This window comes from Cavia porcellus, unplaced genomic scaffold (assembly GCF_034190915.1).
Source record: "Cavia porcellus strain 051 isolate PalLab524CR breed Dunkin Hartley unplaced genomic scaffold, mCavPor4.1 scaffold_7, whole genome shotgun sequence".
Taxonomy (NCBI): Eukaryota; Metazoa; Chordata; class Mammalia; order Rodentia; family Caviidae; genus Cavia; species Cavia porcellus.
In genome coordinates this window covers 33,693,372-33,719,282 of record NW_026947490.1, presented here as the reverse complement: position 1 = coordinate 33,719,282, position 25,911 = coordinate 33,693,372, and the positions used below count along the sequence as shown (strand labels likewise).

General features: G+C 46.2%; 2 pseudogenes; both read left to right on the top strand.

The window, feature by feature from the left end:
* Window positions 1-353: 353 nt before the first annotated feature.
* Window positions 354-7,159, top strand: LOC101787420 (leukocyte immunoglobulin-like receptor subfamily A member 5; annotated as a pseudogene).
* Window positions 7,160-13,782: 6,623 nt separating this feature from the next.
* On the top strand, window positions 13,783-25,234 carry LOC111755550 (leukocyte immunoglobulin-like receptor subfamily A member 6; annotated as a pseudogene).
* Window positions 25,235-25,911: the final 677 nt, after the last annotated feature.

Genomic DNA, 25,911 nt, shown 5'->3' with positions numbered 1-25,911 from the left:
TGTCCTGTAATTCCTGGAAGGGAAGGTAGCAGAGGGTCATGGAGGAGAAACCTGTACTCAAACATGGAGTTAACAGAGCCCAGGCTGGAGAAAGGGACTTGAGAGGATGAGTTTCTGCACTGTTGGTGCCCAGCCTGATCAGCCCATGCCACCACCCAAGGCCAGGCACAGTCATCTAGGGTAGAGTCCATATGGGCATGCAGCATCTCTGGTGTGATTGTCTCTCCATGATGTCATCTGGCCCAGGTTCCCTGTGCCACATGATGTGTCCCCACCCCTGCTCACTCCTCAAACACAAAGGGATGTCATCGTGGGCTCTTATCCTTCCCCTTCCTCCTGTCCAGGTGGGAGGTATGGGGTGAGTACAGGTGATACAGAAGGCCACCCAGTGAATTCTCTGGCAGCACACATGCAAGGTGTCCCAGAAACTGAGGTTCTCATTTGGTTCAGTAGCTGAAATGGCTCTGCCTTGTACTAAGCCAGTCTCCTGCAGGAGCCTGGATGCTCAGTCTGTGGTCTGGGGTATGTTAGAATCACCTTATGAGGAGGAAAGCCTTCCATATTTCCTCTCTAAGCATGGTCACCATGAGGCCTACATGGTTACCACAATTTTTTTACCTCCTTGGCTAAGCCCTCTTTTCCCTGAGATGATGTGATGCTGTGTGATCATCAATGCTCACACAGGTTAGGATCCTCATCTCTTAGCTCCACAGTGGATTTCTAAACAACAAGCTCACTGAGCACTGTTCTGTATCTGACACCACAGCACAAAAAGGACCAAATGGTGAGTGAGACAGGAGCTCCATGAGCTGACAACTTCACTTCCCTGCAGCTGACAACCCAGGCACATCCCATCATGCTAACTTCAGGAGTGCAGTCTTGGGCTCTTATCCCTCCCTTTCCTCCTCTCAGGACACAGAAGCCAAAGACACACAGGAAGTGACAAAGAAGTGAAACCATAGACCCCTCGTAAAAGAGTCCAGCATCACCTGGAACTCAGCACCCACCAAGCCCATGTGAGAGCCAGTCCATCCCAGACCCTGAGCCTACAAAGCACCTTGGGCAAGGACCTAGGCCTCTCGGGGGCAGCTTTCCTCCACAGCGATGCTGCTTCTAGGGGTGGCTCCAGGATAATCAGTGCAGGATTTGACTATGTTAAAAACTACAGAGTCCCTTAGTGATCCCCAACCTCCAATGACTGCATTAGTGACATAGATGTGTGAGGACGTGAGCCACATTTGTTCTCATTGCTAATGGCTACATTTCCTGAAACTCTCCTGTAATAATCCTAAAGTGCCTGATATGGATGGCCAGGTCATTCTTTCTACAAATTACCCAATAAAACTTTACAGTGATGAAGTGTATTCTGTACCTGAGCTATCATATACATCAACATCCAGTGATGGGTACAACATACATGAAGATTAGAATAAATGAAGAAGCCTAAAATTCAGTTCATTGGCCAAATTCACCAGAACTCAGGTGATCACACCATGTGGGAAGACAGGATGAGATGTCAAAAGGCAGGAATTCAGTTCTTTTCCTTGGCAGCAACTTCCCTCCTGCTGTAGGTCCATGATGGGAATTTAGAATCATAGATCCATTTCATCACGGAACTGGGTCTCACATGCAAGACTCACAGGTCATAACATTTGACGTTAATGGCAGGATGACTGTCTCCTGGCATCAGGTAACAAGCAGAATCCCTCCTGTACTGTCTCACACCTCCTGTCCTCCTGGAAATTGCTGTGATAGAGGCTTTACCCCAGTGCTGAGGCTGTGAACCTGTTCTGAGCCCTGTGTCTTGACAGGGAGCCATGGCTGCTCTCCATACCCAGTGTGCTCTGGAAGCGGGTTTCTGCTGACTGCCCAAGGCTCCCTTCATCCCTGTTCTTCTTTGGAATCAGTGTCTGTGCAAGACAAGTCCTGACCTGCTACTCTGAACTAGGGGCTCCCTAGCTGTTGGAATTAGCATGTGGTTCCTTTCCCATGGAATTCCCCATATTTCTGGGGCACTCACTGTAGACACAGTTTCCCTTCATTTCTCAGCCTCAGGAAGGAAGATCTGTGGACCCCACAGTGTCTGTGGCCCTTAGTGCATACTTCACTGTTCAGTACCCAATCTCCCTTGCCTCTCATATCTGGAATATCAGTGCTCTGAGGCCCAGGTGATTCCCATTTACCTCTCTGAGCCAGCTGTCCTCCAAGTATCCTGTCAACATGAGGTTGCATCAACGAGTGCTGGGGAATTGCACTGATGTCCATCCCGACAGAGGAAGACTGCACGGACCCCAGGACCCTCTAATGTGACCCACTCACTCTTGTCTCCCTAGGGGCAGGAGGATGATGGCACTTCCTCTGCTATCTGAGGTTTGTGGCTGAGAAGCATACACTGATCATAGACAGAGAGGAGTCCACACATACTGTGAGTCTGCTGTGTGCAGGACAGCCACCCATGCTGCAGGACACATAAGGCCCACACTGCAGAGGATGGGGTGAGGGGAAACAGACAGATGTCCACACCCTTCTCTCTCCAGACACTGCATGGAAGTGGGCCTGGTGCTAAGAGGAAGCTGCACCAGCAACAAACACTCTCAACTTTGCAGCACAGCACAACTACCTACTCAGAGTTACATTCTGTGGGTTATGTTTTCTCAAGGGTGATGAAGAATAGACTACAAATTACACCTTTAAAACATTTTTAAATTACACCTTAAAACATTTTTAAATTTTTGTGCTCAACATTTACCCTGCATACTTAAGTGTAGTTGCCAACCACCATATGTGGGGAAAACGTGTTAACCGATTTTCCACTGGTAGAAGTTTTCTAATTGTTATCTTCTTCCCTGCAAGCAATGATCACCTGACCTGAAAATACAGTGGTCAAATATATTTGGGGAGGGGAATTCTCTTCACTGTCTGTTTCACTGTTCTCTGTTGTTTCTTTGCCCTGAGTTTTGTAGCATATACTTTTCATCCTATATGAATTTTTCATAGAATTTCTGTGGTAGTTTAAATTCTTGGGGCACAAAATTGTTTCAATTTTGATTGTCACAAGGACAAGAGCTCCCCAAAACTATTAAAAAGCTGCCCTTGATCCACTTCCTCACATAGTCCATTTCCTTCTGAAGACTCCTGAGCATCACATTTACTGTCTCCACATCTCTCCAGATTCTGATGCTCTAAGCTCTCACCAGAACCCCTATCCCCTAGCACTCTAGGCTGCCTCCTGTCTACTCTTTCCCACTTTTTCAGATTCCATTCCTAGACCAATTCCACAGCCACAATGCTGCCCTTAGTTCATGTGACCCCAGACCATTCCTGATCCATCCAAGGGTGATGCTTCCCCCACTGCAGGTTTACCTCCTGCTTCCTTGTGCTCTGGTCACACTGCTCTGGACACAGGTCACCTCTGCCAGAGGCTCTGTCTGCTCTGAACCATATAAAATTTCATACTGGAACACAGGGACCATGGCCCACTGTGTCACTGCACTTCTTAGTTTGAGGAACCTGAGCCTCCTGTCCGGGAACAGTCACCATGCTCACCCCAGGTGCACACAAGGTCTCACAGTCAGGTGCTCCTGCCAGCTGTAGCCCCTGTCCCTGTGCACAGAGGCCCTACACACATCGAGGACAGTGACCCTGCCTGGGGAGTCTCAGAGGGAGCCTCTCTGCTCAGTGTTCCCTCAGTGCTGTCACCTTTCTCAGTGCTTTCTCCAGGCAGGACAAGGATGGGATCTCTGCTCCCCAGGCTCTGTCAAATGGACAGTGTTGTTCTCCAAGCTATGGTGAAGCCCGGCAGCCCTTCTCCTTCTCCTTGTATCCAACACAGGCCCTGAGCAGGTAGAGCCTCCTTAGCCCCAGCAGAGCCCTCAGCCCTGGAGGGAGCGCATCAGGGAGCAGCAGGAGCAGCCATTGTCCCTGGGTGTGCCCAGCACCAACTGTCACTGTTCTCACACACCGGTGAACATCCCAATGGTAAAGCACACAGAAAACAAAGAAATGCACGTGAGGCTCAACCTGTCACCTCCTATTTACTCAGGACAGCACTCTTTTCAAGGACAGTCCAGGCCCTGGGGAAAGTGAAGCCCAGCTGAGCTCTCAGCCCAAGGACAGGTGTGGGGACAATTGCAGTAATTCACTCTGGATCAGATGAAAGGAGTCATCTTTCAGGGCCCTAGAAAGAAAATCTTGAACATGGGAAATGGGAATCAGAGCTCAGGAAGGAGCGCACATTTATTTCAGTTGTTGAGTCAGTCAGTGTGTGGTTACTGTAGTGAAATCCTGGAGACAGCCACTATAGAAGGAGGAAAGCTGATGGGGGGAGAGATCCCCTCCATCTCCTGTTCCTGCAGGATGAGTGATCAGACGCTGGGTCCCCACTGAAGATCTCCCTCTCAGTATGCAGGCCATGTGCTCCTCAGACTGCTTGGTATTTCTGGAGTCCAGGAAAACTCTCCTAAATAAACACTCATTTAAAAATGGCCCAGGAGTGACAGTACAGAGGAGGCTCTCAGAAAATGAGTTTCCTGGTTGGAATCCAGCTTCTGAGGCCATGAAGGACAGAGCTGGGGTGCTTCCTTTAATGCCTGGCCTCTTGCCATGTAGGAAGGTCTGGGACCAGGAGAGCTCAGATGCAGAATAAAATTTCCCCACAGAGCTTTGGATCCTGATCCTGCAGAAGGCAGAGCCCAGTCCAGGGAGGGAGCTGTCTGTCTCCTTTCACTGGGTCCACAGAAGTGGAGACAAGAGGCTGCAGCAGCTTTGACTTTCTACTTCCGTTTTTCTGTGTGTCCTGCAGCACTGAGGTCTCCTCTGTCGGAGCTGGAACTGTCAGAAGAGGTGATTCAGTGGCTACCATGGATGTTCTGCTCTGCTTAGGTCAGGACTTGGGGAAAAAGCCACCAGGATGGGACAGAGAAGGGGATCAAGTGAGACATCAGACAGAACCCCTGACAGGACAGGAAACTCTCTTCCAGGGCTGAATCTGCACATGGTGCTGCAAAGACCTGCAAGTGAGTCCTCTCCAGCACTCTGTGTTCTGCCTCAGCCTCAGCTTCTGGCCCTCAGTTGGAGGAACAGAGGCTTGGCCTGAGCATGAGAATGGGGAGCTGCCTTGGAATGATGTAGGGAATGGAGAAGGCCTTGGGCCTAGCCTCTGACTTCCTTGCAGGGACCCTCCCCAAACCCACATTCTGGGCTGAGCCAGGCTCTGTGTTGTCCTGGGGGAGCTCTGTGAGCATCTGGGGTCAGGGGAATGTGGGAGCCCAGAAGTACAATCTGTACAGAGAAGGAAGATCCAGGATGTTGGAGATGTCACTCTTGCTCACCAAGGCCAAGTTCTCCATACCATCCATGACCAATGCCCATCCAGGGCAATATGGCTGCTACTATCAGAGCACTGCTGGCTTGTCAGAGCCAGTGTGCCCCTGGAGCTGATGGTGACAGGTGAGAAGACACTCTTGGTCCCAGACCCAGGCTCTGCCCTCAGGAAGGGGTCTGCTCTCAGGGGTGTCCCCCTCTCACAGCCCAGCCCTGGTGACAGTGTGAGTGGTATGAGTCCATTTCATACACTGCCTTCTTCTCTCCTAGGAGTCTTCAGCAAACACAGCCTCTCAGCACTGCCCAGCCATGCAGTGACATCAGGAGACAGTGTGACCCTCCAGTGTATCACAAGACAACAAATTTGGTGGGTTCTTTCTGACTAAGGAAGGAGGAGACAAGCTCTCCTGGACCCTGGATTCACAGTGACTTCTCAATGGACAGTTCCAGGCTCTGTTCCCTGTGGGTCTCGTGATGCCTGGGCACAGGTGGACCTTTAGATGCTATGGCTATTACAGGAAAAGACCCCAGGTATGGTCCATACCCAGTGATCCCCTGGAGCTCCTGGTCCCAGTTTGGAAGGCCTTGTCCCTGTCCTCTCTCTGCTCAAATGGTCTCTAATCCCTTTACCTGTAAGGAAATTTGTTTTTCACTTGGAGTGAGGATGACCTACAGATTCCAGCCAGGGGAGGTTTCTTCCTCTAAGCCAGCAGGGCTTCTCCAAAGCATGTCCATCTAACTGGCTTGATTTGAAAGTACCACATGGGCAGGGGAATGTGTTGGAGAAACCTCAGGGGTGATTTTGGACAGTGATCAGTGACAAGGTGCCCAGAGGGATCCCAGGACAACACCTTCTCTTGTCTTCATTGCTAAGATCATCTAGTAATCCAACATAGCCTTTAACTTCTGAAAAATAGAAGCACTGTTTCCATGAGGCATTGACACTACTGCCTCACTTGTACATGTGATGTACATGTCTGTGTGTGCACTGCACTACAGGTGTTTATAATTGTGTGATGATGAGTTAGTTGAAGTCACAGGGAGGAGGAGGCACCAGGGTACCTGGTTGGGTGGAGAAGGGGGTCCCCTGGACTTCACCCCTTGTGCTTCTGAGATGCTGTGGGGCCCTGAGGACCAGTCCTCATCCCTGGGCCCCAGATCCTCAGCTAGTTATCAGAAAACTCCTGTGCAGGGGAGGTCTCTCACAACGTCCTCTGTCCTATGCTGAGCACAGAGCTCACACTACTTAGGAATTGGAGTCACTTTTGTCATGAATCCTAGGCTTTGTGAATTCACCTAAACATTGCTCCAAAAGGACTCAGATGCAAGTCTTGAGCTCACGCAGCAGTGAGGCTGATGTGTCTAAATGACCAGAGGTGACACTGCTGCAGCAGCAAAGGCTCACTATGAGCCTGCATCACGTTTGTCATGATATTGAGACACAAGGATGTGGAGGTGGGGAGAGGCTCGTGTCTGCTCAAAGCTTCATAGGTCCCACTTGTCTTCCCTTGGTTCCCAGGAGCACCTGAGACCGTCAGCCCATCACAGAGCTCAGAGCCCAAGAGAGGAGAGGAGGAGAATTGTGTTATGGGGCTGGACATAGGGTTCAAGTCACATCCAGGAGCACAGGTGAACATGCCAGGATCCAGGGGAGATGCTGGTCTGTCCTGACCTCTGTGCCCTCTTTGTCCCCATCCCAGCCTCACAGTCCCAGGACTACACAGTGAGGAATCTCATCCGGATGGGCCTGGCTGGCCTGGTCCTGGTAGCCCTTGGGAGTCTGCTCTTCCATACTCTATACAGTCAGAGAAGGACCCAAGATGAACACAAGAAATAGCAATCGGTGCTTACTGAAAACCCCGTGGAGAATATCAATCTGTCCTGCCCTACACTATGGCACATAGATGCAAAATAAAGACAAAGAGAGGTTTTTCTGTTGAGGAGCTCTGGAATGAACTCAATGTTGTTTTTGGAACAAAAGGCCTTGTGTCCATGTCTCATAGCTTTTATTGGTATCAATCAGGGAGGTGGATAGGGGTCATGGCAAAGTGCTAGGGAAACCAAATTTTGCAAGCATGGCTATGAAGAGAAACAGAGAAATTTTGTACCAAGTATAACATCTCCAATTAGCAACATAAGGATAGTCTGATATATGCAAGTCTGGCACCTTTGCTATGAGGAAGTAATAATTTTTTCTCAGTTCTAAGGCCTCAGCTAACATGTTATCTCATATCCTACCCTGGATTCTCACAAACCCTTGCTTGAGCCTCCATTACAGCCATTAACGCTTGGGTTGTGCTCACCCACATGTTGCTGCTTTGCTATTAATGGAAACATTTGTTTCAAAATAGCCAGCTCAAAATATCTCAGTGAAGAGAGTGAAGCAGAGAGATCAGGGAAAGTTGGGGTACACCAAAATGTGTAATAGTCATTGTACAAAAGAGAGGAAAAGAAAGTGCTCTAAACTATATAACTGCATGTATATGTAAGTGTATAAGATAGAAAATGATATCACAGAGTTTTATTGGATCATTGAACAGAACTGTTTGCAGTATCATTGTTGGAATGTCCACTCTACAAGCTTTAATCTTGTGACTTGAACAATTATTTCTAAGATGGCAATATGTAATCCATTAACTAGTGATTTCTTACTGTTCATTTTTTTCTTCTGTAAATCTGTATAACTTGTACCCTTTCACTGTTTTATTTTTTTTTTTTCTTTTCTCCTTAAATAAAATTAAAAAAAAAAGAAAGTTGGGGTACAGAAAGCTTCATCTATCTAGAGAGCGGGTCTCCCACAAGTGATCGCTAGGAAGCTGGGCCTGGGAAATAAACCCTATATGCCAAGGTAGTTCTAGAAGAAAGTCCTAGATCAAAGTTGGGTGATTCATCCACTGGGAAGTCTGAGGGAGGTGACGAGATTTTTGGGTTTAGAGGAGTCTGGTGTGGTCTGAGGAGAACTCTCTCCATTAATGGATTCTCTTGGGCAGCCCGGTCCTCTCTCAGCCAGAGCACTTCAGCACTCCTCACTCTCTGCTGCACTTTCCTGCAGTGGGTCCCACTCTTTTTGCCATCACCGCATTCCCTAATGCATGACGCTGAGTCCATTTCTTCAGCTCCAACAGAGGATGTGGTCTTAGTAACAACAGAATTGGGCAAAAACCAGATTCCAGGAGGGAGGGGAGGCTAAGGGAATGGGGAAAAAGAATTGTACGAAAACAGAAATAGGATGGTTGAAAGTAGGGAAGGGACTAAGACTTGGAGGAGCAGGTAGGCATGGCAGCAGTAGGGGACAAACAGAAGTAAACCATGTTATGTACCTGTACCCACTCCCCATGATGGGTGTCATCATTATGAATTGCCAACAGGTACAAATAAAAAATCAGATTCCAGTGTCTAACAGTTACATCCAAAATGATGCCCTGACCCAGCCACACTTCATGGAATGGCCCTGTGTCATTTCTCTAGAAGTGAATTGGAGTCAGCACACTGGTGTTTATTGCCCCATTGCAGTGCTGTGCTTTTAAAGCATGCTCTGGAAACATCGTTTATCAAACAGTGTGAGTTTAGGGTACATTGCTGTGGTGTAAACAGCTCCTCATCTGTTCTGGGTGGCAACATGATGACACTAATGTGAGTGTGGGGAGCCTCCTCTCCTATCTGCTGGTTCAGAATGTGCCTGGGCTCCCTGCTGTCTCTAACACAATTCCTATCCCAGTGTGATGCAGCTATTCAATAAACAATGCTTTAAAGCCCTGTCAAGTGCACATGAGAGGAAACAGAAATGAGCAACATCATACTGAGACAAAATTATAATCTCTTATAATTTTCATGAATTAATGTCAGGTTTATCAACTGACTCAATAAATTTGGTGAATTGATGAAAATTGTGTAGTGAAAAGGAAGATATCCTTGTAACTGACGTCTCAGTATACAATCTGGAGAAAAGCATGCTCACCTACAGTAGTATACAGTCCCAGGGAAACCAGTCACAGTATTGTTTATGTTGCCAAGGGTGTAAAACAAAGTCTGTGCAAGGAAATCTTGAAAATGAAAACTCGACAATGAACAGACATTGGTGTGTTACACACAGAGAGAAACTAAAAACACTGAAACTACTCACAGCACTATTGGCCAAGTCTGAAACGTGATGGTGAGCAAAGCAAACAAGTGTGAAAACCACTGCACTGTGAAGAAAAGCAGGAAATGCTCCTTAGGGAGGCATCTGAACATAAACCCCTGCATAAGGAAGTAGGAGTGCAGGATGTTTCGCTCTGCGCCGACACAGCACCATGTTGGAAGCTTTGGTCCTAGATGGAAACCATAGTGCTGCTAGAATGCTGCAGAGTTCTCCCTGCCTGTCCCCTGGGGTCTCACCATCCATGTGCTGTGGGTGGCAGGGGTGCACCCCTAGCACACAGCCATCAGGATCATACAGAGTCAAGTGTGGTTTAGGTGAAGTTAGAAGGCAAGTGTGGTCTTCGGGAGGTGCAGGGCATCAATGCTGCTGTCGGGTTTCCATCAGAATGCATTCCAGATTTCCCCAGTCAGCTTCACCTGAGTCCTAGCAGGCAAAGAGTACCTGCCCCGGTGAGAAACCCCCTATGAAGAGGAAACAAAGTGTCCAGTGTCACAGGAGATGCCTACTGAGGCAATGACAAGAGCAAGTGGCAGAATGGGAGCTCTCTGCCACCTCTGAAATCAGCACCCCGCAAGATCAGCACCTGTGACCAACACCAGGGATGACAGAAGCTTTGTGAGAGCCCAGGAGAGAATTCCCAGACATATCTGGAGCCCAGAACAGGTGCAACTGAGAGGAGAAAAAGGGACAGCACACTCCACCCAGTGCCACTGCTCAGGCCAAGACAGCCCTATGGTCCATAGTTCATGCTGCAGGGAGTGAAGTCAGGCAGGTGTGAACTTGTGGTCAGGGGCTTCCCTGGCAGAGTCAGAACCATCTTTCCTAAGGCTCTAGAGCTGCTTGGACCTGCTTCGTGCCCAGCAGCAGCTGTGGTCATCATGTGCAGGAAAGAGCCAAGGTAGATGTATTTCCACTCACACTGGGAACTCTCAGAAGCTGCTATGGTCAACTCGAGGAAGAAAGGCAAGGAGGAGTTTGGATAAAGACGTTAAAAGCCTTTTCACGTGTTTCTGAATTCAAGGGTCTTAGAGTTTGCTCTTCTGTGAGAGAAATGCACGCAGGTGACCAGAACTTAGACATCTTGAAGTCTGAGTCCTGGTTAGATTTCCAGGCCACACTCATCTCCCATCATGGTTAGCATTTAGAGGTCCTCACTCAAAATCTCCCTTTCAGGGAAGTGGATTTAGCTCCCCATAACTCCTTCTAGCCAAGATATCATCTGGATCTGAAAGCTACCAGAGGTTCAGGGTGAAATATGTTCAATACTATTTCTAGTTTTTCTCCTGTAAAAAATGAGGGGGCATGGCAACCCTTTCATCACAAATCACATGATAGGAGGGATGGATGGGAAGGAATGGAAAGAGACGTGGTCACTATCATCATTACTATATTTCTACGCAGAGGAACAAGATGAGGCAGAACAGAAGGAAAGACAGATGCAGTGACAACACCCTACATGTTCCTGACTCAGGACAGTCTGAAGCTGCACACGGATCCACAGATTCTGCACTAGCAGTTGATGAGTTCCTGGAGATGGATCTCAAGAGATTGAATTCAGGCTCAGCTGACTGGGAGATGAGTCTGAGACAGAGGAGACTATTCTTAGGCATTCCAAAGTCTGTGCATTCCCCTCCCTCATCTGAGGGATGAGTGTAAAACAAAGCCCCAGACATCTGCAAACTCACAGATTGTTTGTGAGCCCCGGGTTCACAGGGGCCTGGGGAAAATGGAGGAGGAGGTCACTGGGTGCTCAGCCCCACTGGAGCTGAGGTCAACAAAGGTGTTCACAGAACTCTATCTTTAGTCAAAAAGAGAGTTCGTGTGAAGGGCCAGAGAAAGGTGTGTGGCATGGCTCCAGAGACCCAACATGATGAGTATAGGAAGTTCCTTCTCAGAAGTGCGGCTCTGTATGCATGCATTCATGGCTCAGTAACGATTCCCTTTTATCCACAACTCATTTCCTTTAGACCACACAATAGGGAATCTCATCCAGATATGCAAGGCTGGTTTGATCCTCATGCACATGTAGAAACTCAAGATTGATTCTCCAAGCCCACAGCTTCAGAGTAGCTGCCAGCCTCCTACTATTCATGATCCATCACACTCTTCCTATTACCACTATATCCACTATCACCAGCAGCAGCAGCAACATCCCCACCGCCATCAACATTGCCATCATCACCATCTCTGACATTCATGCTATCATAATCACCATCATCTTCTTCAGCAGCAGCAATAGCAGTGTTACAGATTAAAAACTGGTGGTCAACTTAGCATCAGCTTAATTAAATCAGTATGGTGCTGAGTGTAGATGGCCCACCTGAGGAAGTTTCCAGCATAAAGAGAGATGTGCAGAAGAAGAGAAAGGCATTGTGGGTTCTCCTGAGTGTTGCTGTTTCAAGCTGTTGGTCCTCCTGAGGCTCATGCTGGTTTCCACAATATCAGTTCAGTCATTATCATAGAAGAAGCTCAGGACCTTGTCGCTGACAGTAGCTGTGGTTCACTTTGAGAAAGCTTTGCTCCTTACATCAAGTATCACTTTCTGGATCTGAAGGGGAAGATGCGTGCTATTTAATCTAGAGGGGAACCTTGTCACACTTGCTTCCTGACATGTACTTGACTGTTCTCATCATCGGAGGAGCTCTGGACCTCATTGTCACTGAAGATGGCTGTGATAGTTTTCAGGGGAGCCCTGGCCCTTATTTTGAATATCACTTCTTGGCCCCAGTGTAGAACCCTCAACTTACTGGCACAGATCCTTCACCCTGTTGGCATAGACTTTCTAGCTTCCATCGCTGACGTTGGGCCTTCCCAGTGCAGATCTAGAAGACAGACTGGCATGAGTTCTTGGTGGGCTCTAGACCTCCAACTGGACTTGTGGGAGGTTTTGTCATGACTCTGGGTCTTCAGCTGGACTCATGCAGGACATTGCTGTGGGGCCCAGGCCCTTGGCTGAATATTCTGTCTTTAGTGTTGTGAACAGATTTCCTGCACTTTCTTGTCTTTAACTCTGGGTGACCATCATAAAATGGTACTATGAATTCTGTGTCCTGTATGTAATTGTTCTCCTCATAACCCCTGACTACAATAAGCATCATCCACATTATCATTGTGCCTTAACCAGGTCATAAGCTAGTGCTGTTTTCTCCAAGTATGAAAGCCTTAAATTTTCAATACTTTCTTTTCTCCATGCTGGAAACAAATGTAAACCTAGAAATTTCCTACAATAAAAATAAACTCTCCTTCCTTGCCAAATCTAGGGTCTTTTCCTTTAACCATGGCAGATAAGATATAAAGAAAATCCCAGTCTTGAGAAATACTGAAAAGATTGTAATAAAATATGGCTGAAGAATCACGTCCAAACCTACGTAGCACTCCGTGTGGAAAGGAAAAGAAAGGATGCACTGGGGACTCTGAACACACTGTGCTGTTCCTACTTGGCAGAAACTGAACTGAGCCATGGTAGAGGCAGCACAGGGTGCACTGCCTGGGAAAGGAGTTCAGAGAAGCCCTCCTAGAGGACAAGGCACCAAAGCTTCCGAGAAGCTTCCCAGAGCTCTCTAGAAGGCAGAGTACAGGAAATGTCTTGGTAAGCAGCATCCACTGAGGACTCTTAGGGAGGGAATTCTTCAGTCAAACTTAGTATTCTTGAGGTGGAAAAGGCAGGCCTGAGAGCATCCAGAGTGGCCACATTCCCCACAAACCTAAAGAGCCAAGAGGGGACAGCCAGGCTCCGCCACTAGAAGGGGCTTCACTAGGACAGAGGAGGCTGAGGCCGCCCCAGGTGATTGTGTCTGGGGTGAGGATTCTCCACACATACTTTCCATGCTTCCTGTGAGCCCATCTTCTCCTCCTCTGGATTATGTTGCTTTGATCAAATTTGCAATTTTCACTTAATATTTTTGAAATATTTTAAATTCTGGTGAGGTACATAAAAGTTTGCTTTCTTGAATTATTAAAAATAATAGATCCATTTGCTCAGAACCACTTTATTCATTTTTGAGTTAGTTTTTCTTTGTATCAGTACCTGTTTGCAGTGCAAGCAGTTTGCAGTCACCTTGGGGAATGGTATGTATACATGATAAGACTTGTTTCTCTTTCCTTTCCTCGTCTCCCTCTTTCCTTATTTACTTCCCCTTTCCTCATTTTCATTCTCGCAAAAATCAACAATATGAAACAATATGCAGAGGTGACTTCGTCTGCATGCAGCACAGTCTTCTCGCCAGCCCTTTCCTTGAGAGTATAAACCTCATGTCCACCTTTCCCTCTACCCCTGGTCACTGAACCCCTCCCAGTGCTGCCCAGGAGCTCTGCTCACAATGTCCAGGTGCTCTCTAGTGCACTTCTCCAACATTTTCCAGACTCCTGCCCTGAGCCGGTGGCAAATGGCCCTCGCCATCATCCCAGGTCAGCTACAGCACTGACCACTTTCTCAGTACCATTTTTCCCAGGTGAAGTCAGCTTCCCATCACTGTGACCGAATGACTAAGATAACTGAACAGGAGGTTCTACAATGTCACCGTGAATATTTATAATCAGGAAAGGGTTATTCTGGTGCACATTTTGGAGAATTCATCCAGTCTTGGCAGCATGAGAGCCGTTGTTTCCTGGAATATGCAGAAGGACTCGCAATCCACCATCAGTGAACAAACATTGGGCACACTTTTTTCCATTCCTGCTTCCTCTTTCCCCTAGCATCCTCTTTCAGTTCTGGAATTAGAAGCTATTTGCATCCTTTCAAGGAGGAGAGAGACAAAAATGAAAAGTCCCTACTTGCGGTTGACCACAACTTCAAACCCACAGTCCACCCACTGGAGCTGGTGTGCATGGGGACTGTGCAATCCCAGTCCCAGCATGAGCCCCTGTCCAGGTTAGAGACACTCTGGCCTTTTGGTGTGCTACTTTCCTTTATCCTATTTTATGTTTTTAAAATATTTTACCTTATATATTTTTGTTTTGTGTTACATTTAACTGACAGATAATTGTATATAATGATGGGTTTCAATATGATACATGCATATGTTGGCAGATGGTTAAATCTAGGCAGCTATCGTATCTGTCACTTTACATATTTATGACATCTTCATGGTAAGAACATTTTGAAGCTCCCCTGTGAGCAATTTTGAAATATTGAGTAGATTATTAATAACTCTAAGCACCATTATGAGCAATGGGTTGCAAAAATGTAATCTCATTCAGTGGAAATGCTGTAGCTTTCAGCCAGTATCATCTTACTCCCTCACCCAAGCCCTACAGCCCCTGGTCACCACCCCTCTGCTCTCTGCTCCATGAAGTTAAGTTTTCAGCTTCCACACGTAGGAGAGACTGTGTGCTACCTGTCCCTGTGGGCCTGACTCACTTCACTTCTTGACACAGCTGAGTGAGTGAGGTAGAGAAGGAAACAGGTATTGGTGACCTGCCTGGACCTTCCCGTGTGTGGTCAGGAACACATGAGACTGCCAGGAGTGGACACAGCTGGGTTCAGTACAGGAAGAGACATGAAAGTATTTCTGACTTTCTTTTTTTTAAATTTTATTTTGAAAGTATACAACAGAACAAGACAGAATAGTATTTCTGAAAGACCAAGGAAATGGAAGGGCACTGGCCAAAATACTTCCTGCCCTAGCTTGTCAACTCTGGAAGAGTCCACAGAAATTCTGCCAGGGAGAAGGGTCTGCTTGTACTGCTTTCCATATTATTCATATTTCAGGATTTTTATTTATTAATTATACTGATCTCATCATCAAATCATGTAAACATACCAGTATGTATCTAACGGTTAACCATAATCATATGGAATTGTCAATTAAAATTAAATTTAAATAAATTTAATGGGCTTTCATTTTACAGTAATAGTTTTAATTAGACAATAGCTATTTAAATTCATTGTTGATGACCTTGTACTCTGTTCTACATCATGTGCTATGTCTATCCTTGGTTTGGACTTACAGCTTTGTTTTGCCATATTTGACTTTATTCTCTCCCCCCCAAGAGAGTAATGAGAACTGAGGAGTAATAAAATCCAAAATGTATAAATTTTGTTATAAAAAAGAGAGGGAGGGGAAAAAAAAAGAGCTCTAACGGATATAACAACAAGTGTGTTTAGGGATGTTAAATAGCTGACTATATTAATGTTTTTGGATCATTGAACACAGCTGTTTGCAGTCTCTCCGTTTGAATGTCTACTTTGTATTCTTTGATACTGTGATTTGAGCAACTATTTCCAAGATGATATTATGTAATCTATTAACAGGTGATTTCTTACTGTTATGTTTTTTTTTGTAGTTATGTATTATGTGTAACCTTACACTGCTTTGTGCTGTTTTGTGTTTTTCTCTTTTTCCTCTTAAATTAAAAAAAAAAAAAAAAAAAGAAAAATTAGAAAGTCAAAAAAAAATAAATAAAAATAAATTCAAAAACATTTCTTACATAAGATAAATTTGAAATGAATCAACTACACAAATACAAATAGTTTGAATATGGTAGTCTGTTATAACACTGGCATAAGGAATGACTTTGAAACTGTCATTAGAAAAAATGAGATATCAAGAAAATATTGGAAATTGGGCAACATAAAATAGACATAAACTCACATCATACACGCACACAAAAGAAGACAGTGTCACACTTGGAAACTATATATTGCTTATGAAATTATATGCAACTAACATTATTAACTAAACTATGATTTAAAAATACATAATTTCATTTTATAACTATATAGTACACATGAAATTAACATTCATCCACAAACACATATGCACATCAATGTTAATTATTAAGAAAATAGACAAATGGCAAACTATATGAACTGTAATTAATAAAATTGCTTAAAAGGGCATGTTTGCACATGAAAAGTTTTCACATTTATCTATATCAAGGATAAGTACAAAATTAAATAACAACAAAATGAAATTTCTTCCTTTGTGATAAAATCAGAAACTGTTTACCTACTAACTTAAGTAATCATTAGTATAGTCAGGTATGTCAGTGCTGCTGGTAGAACTGAAACATTGGAGAGTCCGAAATGAGGGGGAAAAGTCAATATCCACCAAAACAGAATGTGTACATATCATTTTTCCAAAAATATATATTCAAAAACTGAAAAGGAACCTTAAACAATATAAAAATCCATACCCCAAAGTTTATTAGTAGAAACATTGCTACTACTTGTGAACCATTTGGAAAGAAGCTTGAAATGACATCAAAAATTGAAGGAATGAGTTAAATTCATGCTCCACAGGGAGAAATTTGTCTCTATAAAAAAGTTGCCTCTGTCTGGAAGGAATTTCAGGATGTACTGTTAAGTAAAAAGAACAAGTTACTAACACTAGGAAAAAATAGTGCTGGAGAAAACTAGATATTTATATCAAAATGAAAGAAAGAAGAAACCTGAGATACCTCTGTGTATCCTTACAGACAGGATCCTGGGAAGAACAACCACATTCCACAGAGATTTAGAAGCAAAAGGAACCATGAACAATGTTGTTTATATGCAAAGGAGTGCATCTGGGGACAGGAAAAGCTTTTCCTAAGTATAAGTGTCAGGGAGACAGAAAAACAGACCACCCAGAGACCTCCCCCTCCAAGGACTCAACGCAGACTGAGCCCTGCTCAGTACAATCAGGTACAATTATGCTCTTACTTTCTCCTATCTTTTAACCAAAGATTGCAGCAGTTTTGGGATGGAACTGCACCCCCTTTGGGCCTGTTGGCATACTCTGTTACCTGTGTCACCAGTAAATCCAAAATTGCTGTAACATCTGATAAAATCCAAGATCACTGTAAATCAGTGGTCTTAAAATTAAGTGAGGATATGGTATTACAAGATGGTAGATCAAGATGTCCTGCTATAAATCAATTCTTTATGAAAATGCAAATGGAAATCTTACTGGGGAGAAACCTGGTAGGAATAAAATTATCCAAACAACTGAAGCAAACAATCACCAATCAGGAGGAGAGAAGGATAATATCACTGGAGAGGTGCTCCAGCCAGGAATGAAAGCCCAGAATGTCATCACCAGGCACTGGACAGGGCTCTGTCCTTGGAATTATCCAGTGACCTCAATATCTTGCTCAGCATCCTGCAGCAGCATCTCCGGAGACCCCAGGATCACAGCAGCTCCAAATCCTGCCCTGAATCCCCTTTTTTTCGATCAGCTCTCAGTCACCTCACTCACTAGCACTGGCTGTGAGCTACAGCCATATGGAAGGTCACACCAAGGTCCTTTCACATGGTGGCTTACACCATCAGTTCACACAGGATCTCATACCAGGACAACATGGAGACAGCCACAACTCCTGAGGTCAGGGAGAAGCAGCTCCTTGGTATAAGGATTCTGCTCCCGCCCCTTTGGCATCAGGCTTTATCTACTCTATGACACAGTTGAAAAAGGCCTAAGATGTACAACTAGGATCTGTGACAGTAGAAATTTTTTCTCAAGAAAAAAGAAATCGTGCATTATGTTTACAACCACTGAGGATGCTGGTATGTTGAGAAATAGCTGTTTTGCTTCCCCTAAAACATTTTGTTTTGAAACAGACCATCAACATCCTCTCACCACTGAGATGTCCCAGTTCTCTTCTCTCTCCCTCACCCAGCGGGATGGGTGAGAAGTGCACCAGGATTGAAATCTCACCACCCAGCTATGCCCTCTCCATGTAGAAGACAGAGTCACAGTTCGCTTGCTTGCTTGCTTCCTTTCTTACTTTCTTTCTTCCTTTTTTCCTTTCTTCCATTCTCTCTTCCTTTGTTCATTTAGTTTTGGTACCAGAAATGGAACTCAGGACCTTGCATTTACTAGGCAGGTGCTTATGCCACTGAGCTATATCTCTGGCCTAGTCACAGCTTTATTATATTTCTCTACTTTTATTCTCATGATGATCTGCAGCTGACATGATGGTCTTCCCACTGGCATGTTTTCATTTAATATTTACCATACTTATTTTTAAATTAAACACTAGTTCTGTAAAAATCCTGTCTCACTTTCTGAGATCCTGTTGCAGGACTCTGTGAGACTGAAGAAAGAGGCAGACACAGATAGGACTGCAGAGTGCAGTTTCCTGGGGACTGACTGACAGAAGCAAGGTCCTGGGCAGCAGTAGGACCAGTGGACCTACGAGCTTTGCATCAGAGAGAGGAGGCTCCTATAGAGCTCAGGACAAGAGAGGCCTCACCTAAGCCATCAATGTGCTGAGTTAACTCTAGATAATAACAAAGATGCCAACAAATTCCTGTGATGATGGTGCCCAGGTTTGGTCATGGAGCCCCAGATACCTCTAAGGGGTTTCACTTATAACACAGTGTGCTGGGAACCACGTGGGGAAAACAGCCCAAGGGGCCTCGGCAACCTCAGTGGTAATAGCGCTAGGTAGCTGCAGTCCTGTGGAGCTGGTTCCTATAGCACTGTGAGAAATTAACCAGTGCCTACCCATTTACGTACTAATAAATATCCCTCTGATTACTGTTCTCACCACCTTGAAATCCATTTATTATTAATTAATAAATAATATTTAACTAAGTATTGAGGAACAGTGAATCATTTTCATTAGTAGAATGTTTAATTCTTTGGTACATGTCCATTTCCTTTCTTCTGGATGCTGGAACACAATGCAGAGTTCCAGGTGATTTGTGTTCTCAAGGAGAAAGATGTGACTTTGAATTCAGTGGGACATTTTACTGGCTTAATTTCTCCTATTTGAAGTCTTACAGAAGCATTACCATATATTCTTGGGTTCACTTGCCTCCCTGATACAGAAAATTGTGCGTTTTGGTGCAGATCAATGCTCAGTGTGTAGGCACCTTTAAATGTCAACTGTAGTGGTCATTGCTTTTGTGAAATTATGCATATCATAACCTTTCTTATTGATAAAATACAGTATGTCTCCCTTACATTCTCACTACTGTACTGTTCATTGTAGACCTCACAATCTTGTTCAGTATCCTGCAGAATCATCTCTGGAGACCCCAAGACCGCAATAGCTCCGGGCTCCTGGTCAGAGTGGATGTGTGTACAGAAAAATGGAAGTGTGTGGACGAGTGAGGGGTAGGCAGGAGCAGTCTGTTGTTATAGTTCAGGTTTCAAATGTGACCCAAAAGTCTCCTGTGCAGTCTGACTGGAGGTGGTCACTGTGGGCAAGACCTGGAATGGAATATTCCTGTCCCGGGCTCCTCTTTCCTTCACTGCTAGTTTCCCTGAGAGGAAGAGGTTTCCTCTGCCAAGTTTTTCACTTTGCTGTTTCCCCTTAGAGACAGCTGACCATAGACTGTGAAACTGTGGAACTGTACAGTGCAGCAAAACAAACCTTGTTCCTTTGAATTATAGGTGTTAGAAATTTTGTCCGAGTTAGTAGCAAGCTGAGCAATATGGAAATTTCACAGAAGGGCTTTCACTGCTATGGCCGTATCCGTACCTGTGGTTAAAAGCTTTTGGGTATGGTTTTCCAGAAGAATTTGGAAAGCTTTGAAGAGGCCAGCTAGACAAGCTTTAAAACTTAAAGTAGCTGTTGTAGATTTCCTACTGTCTTGTCACTATTTTATTTCATTTTATTGTTCTGTTTTGTTCCCAATAAAATAAAATGAATCGTAGACAGTAAAGGCCAGCTGGAGATATTTTGCATGGAAATTAGCACTCTTGCCAAGTGGCCTAGGAGCTATGCATGTTGGATTCTAGCAAAGAAGCTGTCTCTGTTTTGTCCATGTTCTAAAACATTATATGAGGTCGAATTTCAATGTGGCAGTCTAAATAATCGGCTAGAAAAGACCCTAAATGAGCAATATGTTCAGGCTGTGGCATGAGTAATGCTGGCTATTTTTAGCCAGATCTACAGTGAAAATCAGAGGCAAAAGACGAAACTGGAGGATATGAAAAATTTCACAACACCGAGAAGAAGCCAAGAACTTTGCATTACTTCTTTAAGAAAGATGGCATGAAGGCAGCTCAGAAATTGGCAAGACTCCACTCTCCTGGGTTTAAGGGTTTATGAGGGTGAGCAAGTTTGAATGTCTTTGCTTTGATTAGAGAGACCCCAGAGTGTCCTGTTCATGCAGGGCCACAGAGGAAAGTGTTTCCTGCAGTCCACACATACAGGAAATCAGAGGACACCTGGCTGCTGCTTACACTAATTACAGAGCGGACATTTGTCCGCATGGTGATGGTTTCTTGGGCATGAAAGTTGTAGAAGAGTTTTGGGGTCAGTGAAGCATCCAGAAGAAAGTCTAGGAAGGGAGCAAGGCATCTGTGAGAGGGAAGTGCATGAAGCTGTGAGAGTGAAGCCAAAAGTGTAGTGAGACCCCAGGAGACAAGATGCGAGGGACTTGAATTGTCTGCTCAGGAAAGCTGCAGGTGGGGACTGAAGGCAGCTGCACAGAGAGGCCAGCGGTGCTGCAGCCAGGAAGGACACAGGAGCGGGGCTGCCCAAGTGCTTCAGAGACCACACCTGACCCCACTCTGCTGTAGGTGCTGGACGTGAAGCTACGTGATTTAGTGCGTGCAATGTGGGCATTCTGTCTTGTCCTGGTTCCATTCCTTTCTGTCACCTTATTCTTCCTTTGGAACAGGAATATTTTTCTCATCTGTATTTCTCTTTCTTTTTTATTTTAACAGGAGCTCACAGCTAAGAGTTAGTCCACTTTGTCCTTGGGTTTTGGAGCCCCATTTTATCTGTTAAATCTTCAGCAACTCTTGCTCTTATAAATGGACTAAATATGCTATACACAGAGACTTTTGTTGGCTCTGGGGGAAATGTGATGGTTCTAATGGAAAATTTAAAACAAAAGTCTCACGTTCAGACATGGGGGCTGTGTGGGCTCAGCCTCAAGCGTATGACTTGGCAGGGTATATATACACAGCCAGGTCTTGTGTTCTCCTCCTGCCTAGTCACCCCGTGGTCAGCACTTTTCCTCTGCCATGCTCTTTGATCACACATTTTTGTCTTGGAGACATCCAAACATGGGCTAAACCCACTGAAACTGGGGGCCAAAATAGACCCCTCTTCCTTTCAGTTGTGTTCACTACTGTGTGTCAGCACTGGTGCTGCTGACGGATAGGTATGGCTGGTTGCTGAACCCCCTGTGCAGTTGTTATAGGAGCTCTGATGGGACCAAAGGATACAGCCGTCCTTAAACCCTGGCTCAGGTTCTCAATCTCCTGCGGTGAGAGATGTGATAGCCTGGAAGAACAGGAGGGGCCTCTCCCTGCCAGGACAAGGGGTGTCACTCCATATTCCTAGGAAGACTGAGTGTGTCTCTGGCCTCATCCAGGTCACCACCTCCCCATCCAACTTCCGTTTGGCTTCTGCAAAACAGAGGAGCTTGGAGCATGGGGGGAGGTGCTACAAATTCCTTGGTGACTCCAATTTCATTATTAGGACAAATCTACAAAAACCCTGCCACATATTCCACAGTTATGGCTCTGGCACAAGTCTGCATTCACTGGGCCGACATGTAAAAGCTGAGGGTCACTGATGCCTCTGCAACCTCTGCCATCTACTCTGCAGATGCAGGAACCCCCTCCATTGTGCAGACGCCTCTGGCCCAAACACTGAGGGAGCCTTACTGGGTGGATCTCACAGAAAGTAGCAGCCTTTGGAAGCATTCTGTGAAATTCATGTGTTCCCGAGTGTGGGAATCAAATCCTACCACAGTTCAATCATGCCTCACCCCTATTTGGAAACAGCTCCTGCACTAGACCCTGTACACTTGGCTCGGAATCCCTGAGTTATCATTTAGCCTGAGTTCCCCCTCAGAACTGGGTGTTGCCTGAAGAATCAGCCCAGATCTGGACTTGCTCAGCTGCCCTCTTTCAACAATAACAAGTGAAACATGGGAGACTGGGCTGAGAAAGTCCACGAAGCACAGGGTGGGCAGCCTGTTGACGACTGAAGGTGTCCACATCTTCACCCCAGAACATTCATTACATGACATGCATAAGAAAAAGTGACTTTGCCAATGTACTTAGTTGGGAGATGATTGGAGTGGGCCTGATGTAATCACAAGGCTTTATAAAAGAAGAACAGACCGGAGGAACCATGTGAGGGAGGAGGTGACAGCATGCCAGCAGAGGTTGGAGCCACACGAGTCCTGGCTCTGAGACAGGGCAGAAGGTGGAAGCCAAGAATGTGAAAACTGCAGAAGCTAAGAGAGCGGTGTCTGCCTGGGTCTGCAGGGGAGCTTGCCCTGAGGGGAGCTCGAGCTCAGGCAGGTCCTTGGATGTGGAATCTCCATGCCTAGAAAAACAGGAAGCTGTATGATTTCAAGCCATTATTTATACACCAGAATTAGTAACAAACATACTGCATATCTGAGGGCTTGGACAGCTATGAGCTATGAGTTTTCATTTACATTATTCTGTAACATACAGTGCAAATACTCAGCAATATGTGTTGATTCCTGGGTGAAGAATGGGACAGGCCAGGTGGAACTTACCCTTGGGGGAGAAGAGGTGCTGTGTCCGCCTGAAGCTCAGCAGAGTACTTGGTGAGCACACTGATCCCAGCCAGGGGAAGTGAGAGCCCAGGTTCTGGGGAGAGCAGTTCCCCTTCCTGTGGGGCTGCTGATGTGAGGACACTGTGTATGTCCACCTTACTGGGCACTGAGGTCACAGAAATCTGCAATCTCTGTGAGTGGGAGGATACACAATGACCACCCACTCTCATAGCTCTACTCTGCCTGGGTGAGATGGGAAGAAGGCAGGGGATACCTTGGTCTCGGAGAAACGCTACCCCAAGCCAGGCCCTGGACCATCAGGACACACAGGGCTTAGGAGGCTCCAGAGGGCAGAGGACTTGCTCAGGCTCCAGGGCAAACTTCTCACAGGAAACTCTCTTCCAGGGCTGAGTCTTGGGCCCAGGACCCCAGTGCAGGCAGATGAGTGTGTTCCCAGCTGTCCTGGGTCCCTCCTCCACCTGGGCACAAGGGGCCACCCCTGGGCAGTGGGTATGGAGTACAGCAGGTATGCTGGTGCTGGGAGTTCTGGAGGGTCCTAGGGCTGACAGCTGGGATCTGTGGGAAGAAGGAAGGTCTTGGGATCCAGCTGTGATTTCCCCAAAGAGACTCCCTGTAGGGAGCCATTGAAGCTGAAGATTGATCACATGTGTGGGGCTAAAGCAAGGCCAGCCCAGAAAAAAACAGAAAACCCAAAACAAGCTATGTAAACAAGTGGTTCCAGCACCAAGAAAGCAAGGAGCCCAGGCCTGCCAAGCAGTGGGCTGCTAGGCAGAGGGCCTGAAATTGACATCATCTTTCCCAGTATATAAATAAACATGCTGCATTGGTTGAGCAGTACCTTTCTTCCCATCAGGAGGAGAAGGGCTCCACCTGACCCCAGCTTTGTCTTTTATTTTTCTCATCCTCTCACAGGTCCTTAAACACTAAGGAGCCATATTGGGTCGCGGCAACCCTCCTCAAACCCAGGCTCTGGGCTAAGCCAGAATCTGTGATACCATAGATGAAACATGTGACCCTCTGGTGCAAGGAGACCCTGGAGGCCCAGGAGTACCATCAGGAAATAGGGTATTCCAAGAACCGGGAAAACACACATGTCCTTGAAGCCTGGGAACAAGGGCAAGTTCTCCATCCCATCCTTGACATGCAGGGTGATATCAGTGTTACTACCGAACCCCTTCTATCTGGTTAGGGCATGGTGGGCCCCTGGAGCTGGTGGTGACAGATGAGAGACACTCGGGTTCCCAGCCCCAGGCTCTTCCTCTGAGGAAGAAGTCTGCTCTGAGGAGTGTCCCCTTCTCACAGCCCAGCCCTGGGACAGTGTGGGAGGTGTGAGTCCATTTCACATCCTGCCTTCTTCTCTCCTAGGATTCTATAGCAAACTCAGCCTTTCAGCCCTGCCCACCCCTTGGTGACCTCAGGAGGGAACATCACCCTCCAGTGTAGCTCATGGCAGGGACTGAGCAGGTTCATTCTTGTTGTACTCTACTCAAAAAACAGGGCCCCATGATGAAAAACAGGGCAAGACCCCAAGATGACAAACAGGGCAAGACGTCTTTTTTAAAAGAAGCGCTTTTATTTTAGCTGGCCCAGCAACACAGTGCAGGTGGAATTTGCAAAGCTGTGCAACTGAGTTAGAGTTTTGACTGACTTTTATAGTTCATTTATGATTAGCTCATTGATCATTAAGTACATAGTGATGAGAAACAGAAATAAGGTGGGCCTTTGTTCCCCTTTGCTTGAGGTCAGAGGCATTTCACAGTGGGTGGTTAGCCAATTCATAGCCCTTGGTCTGCCAATTCCAGGAACATTTGTCTCTCGTGAAGGGAACAGTGGTTGACACAGCATCATTTGTCTCTTACAAGGGGAACAAACGTTGACATAGCACACAGGTCACTAAGGTGGGGGGGATGACGCATTACAGAACAGCAGAACGACGATGCGGTCAGTTAATTTATAACTATGTGGTTGGTGCTTGGTTACTAGGGTAATGAGCTCAATACAGAATGACAATATTACTAATAACTATCTTTTTAAGTAACTATTTTTGTTAGTTATCTTTTGATCAATTATTTTAATTTTTAGCATCTTAGTATAACAATTCTGACTAAGGAAGGAGGACACAAGCTCTCCCGGACTCTAGACTCACAGTGAGGCCCCAGTGCGCAGGCCCCGCCCCGTTCCCTATGGGCCCCTTGACCCTCAATCACAGAAAGACGTTTAGATGCTACGGCTAGGATAGGAGCAAACCCCAAGTGTGGTCGGAGCTCAGTGACCACCTCAAGCTACTGGTCCCAGTCAAGGAAGCCCCTCATTTTATTTTTTGACTTTGTTTTTGATTGTTTCTAATGGTAATGAAGTTTTATAAAAGGTGGAAAAGAAAGGCTCTGCAGAGCAAGTTTGAGCAAAATAAACCTAGAAAAAGAAGTGCATCACGCAGCGTGGGCACGGCCACCATGCAGGACAGGACACAGTGCTAAGACTCAGTGTGCAAGTCCAGGCTGCAGACAGCTCCAACCTTCCTACGGGAAATGGACTCCAGTTCTCTCAAGAGTCCTCACGAGGGGCTTTGGGGACTGTTCCGCGCATGTGTGCTAGAATCTTATCCCGCCTCCCTTCCCAACCCGGAGTAGCCCCGCCCAGCCTCCTGTCCTGTTTCTGGGAGAGACACAACCCAGGATACCTCAGGCGATGCCCAGAATGGTGCGCCCCGTGCTCCGCGCCCCCTTCGGGCTTCGGGGGGGCGGAGGGCAGCTGCCTTGGAGTGCTGCTGCGCACGGGCTGGGCTAAGAGGAAAGCTGTTAGAAAGCAATGAGAGAAGATTTAGTGACCACTGAGCTGTGTGTTCACGAGGAGAGAGAAACTAACTGTACTATCTTCTTGTAGGGGACGAAGAACCAGAATAGGAAGAGCAGGTCAGGCTTCCTGTGCAGGACACAGTCCAGCGACTTATTTAGAACACAAGAGCCAGTGCTTGGCAAGTTTGCTCACACAGTGGAGTTGA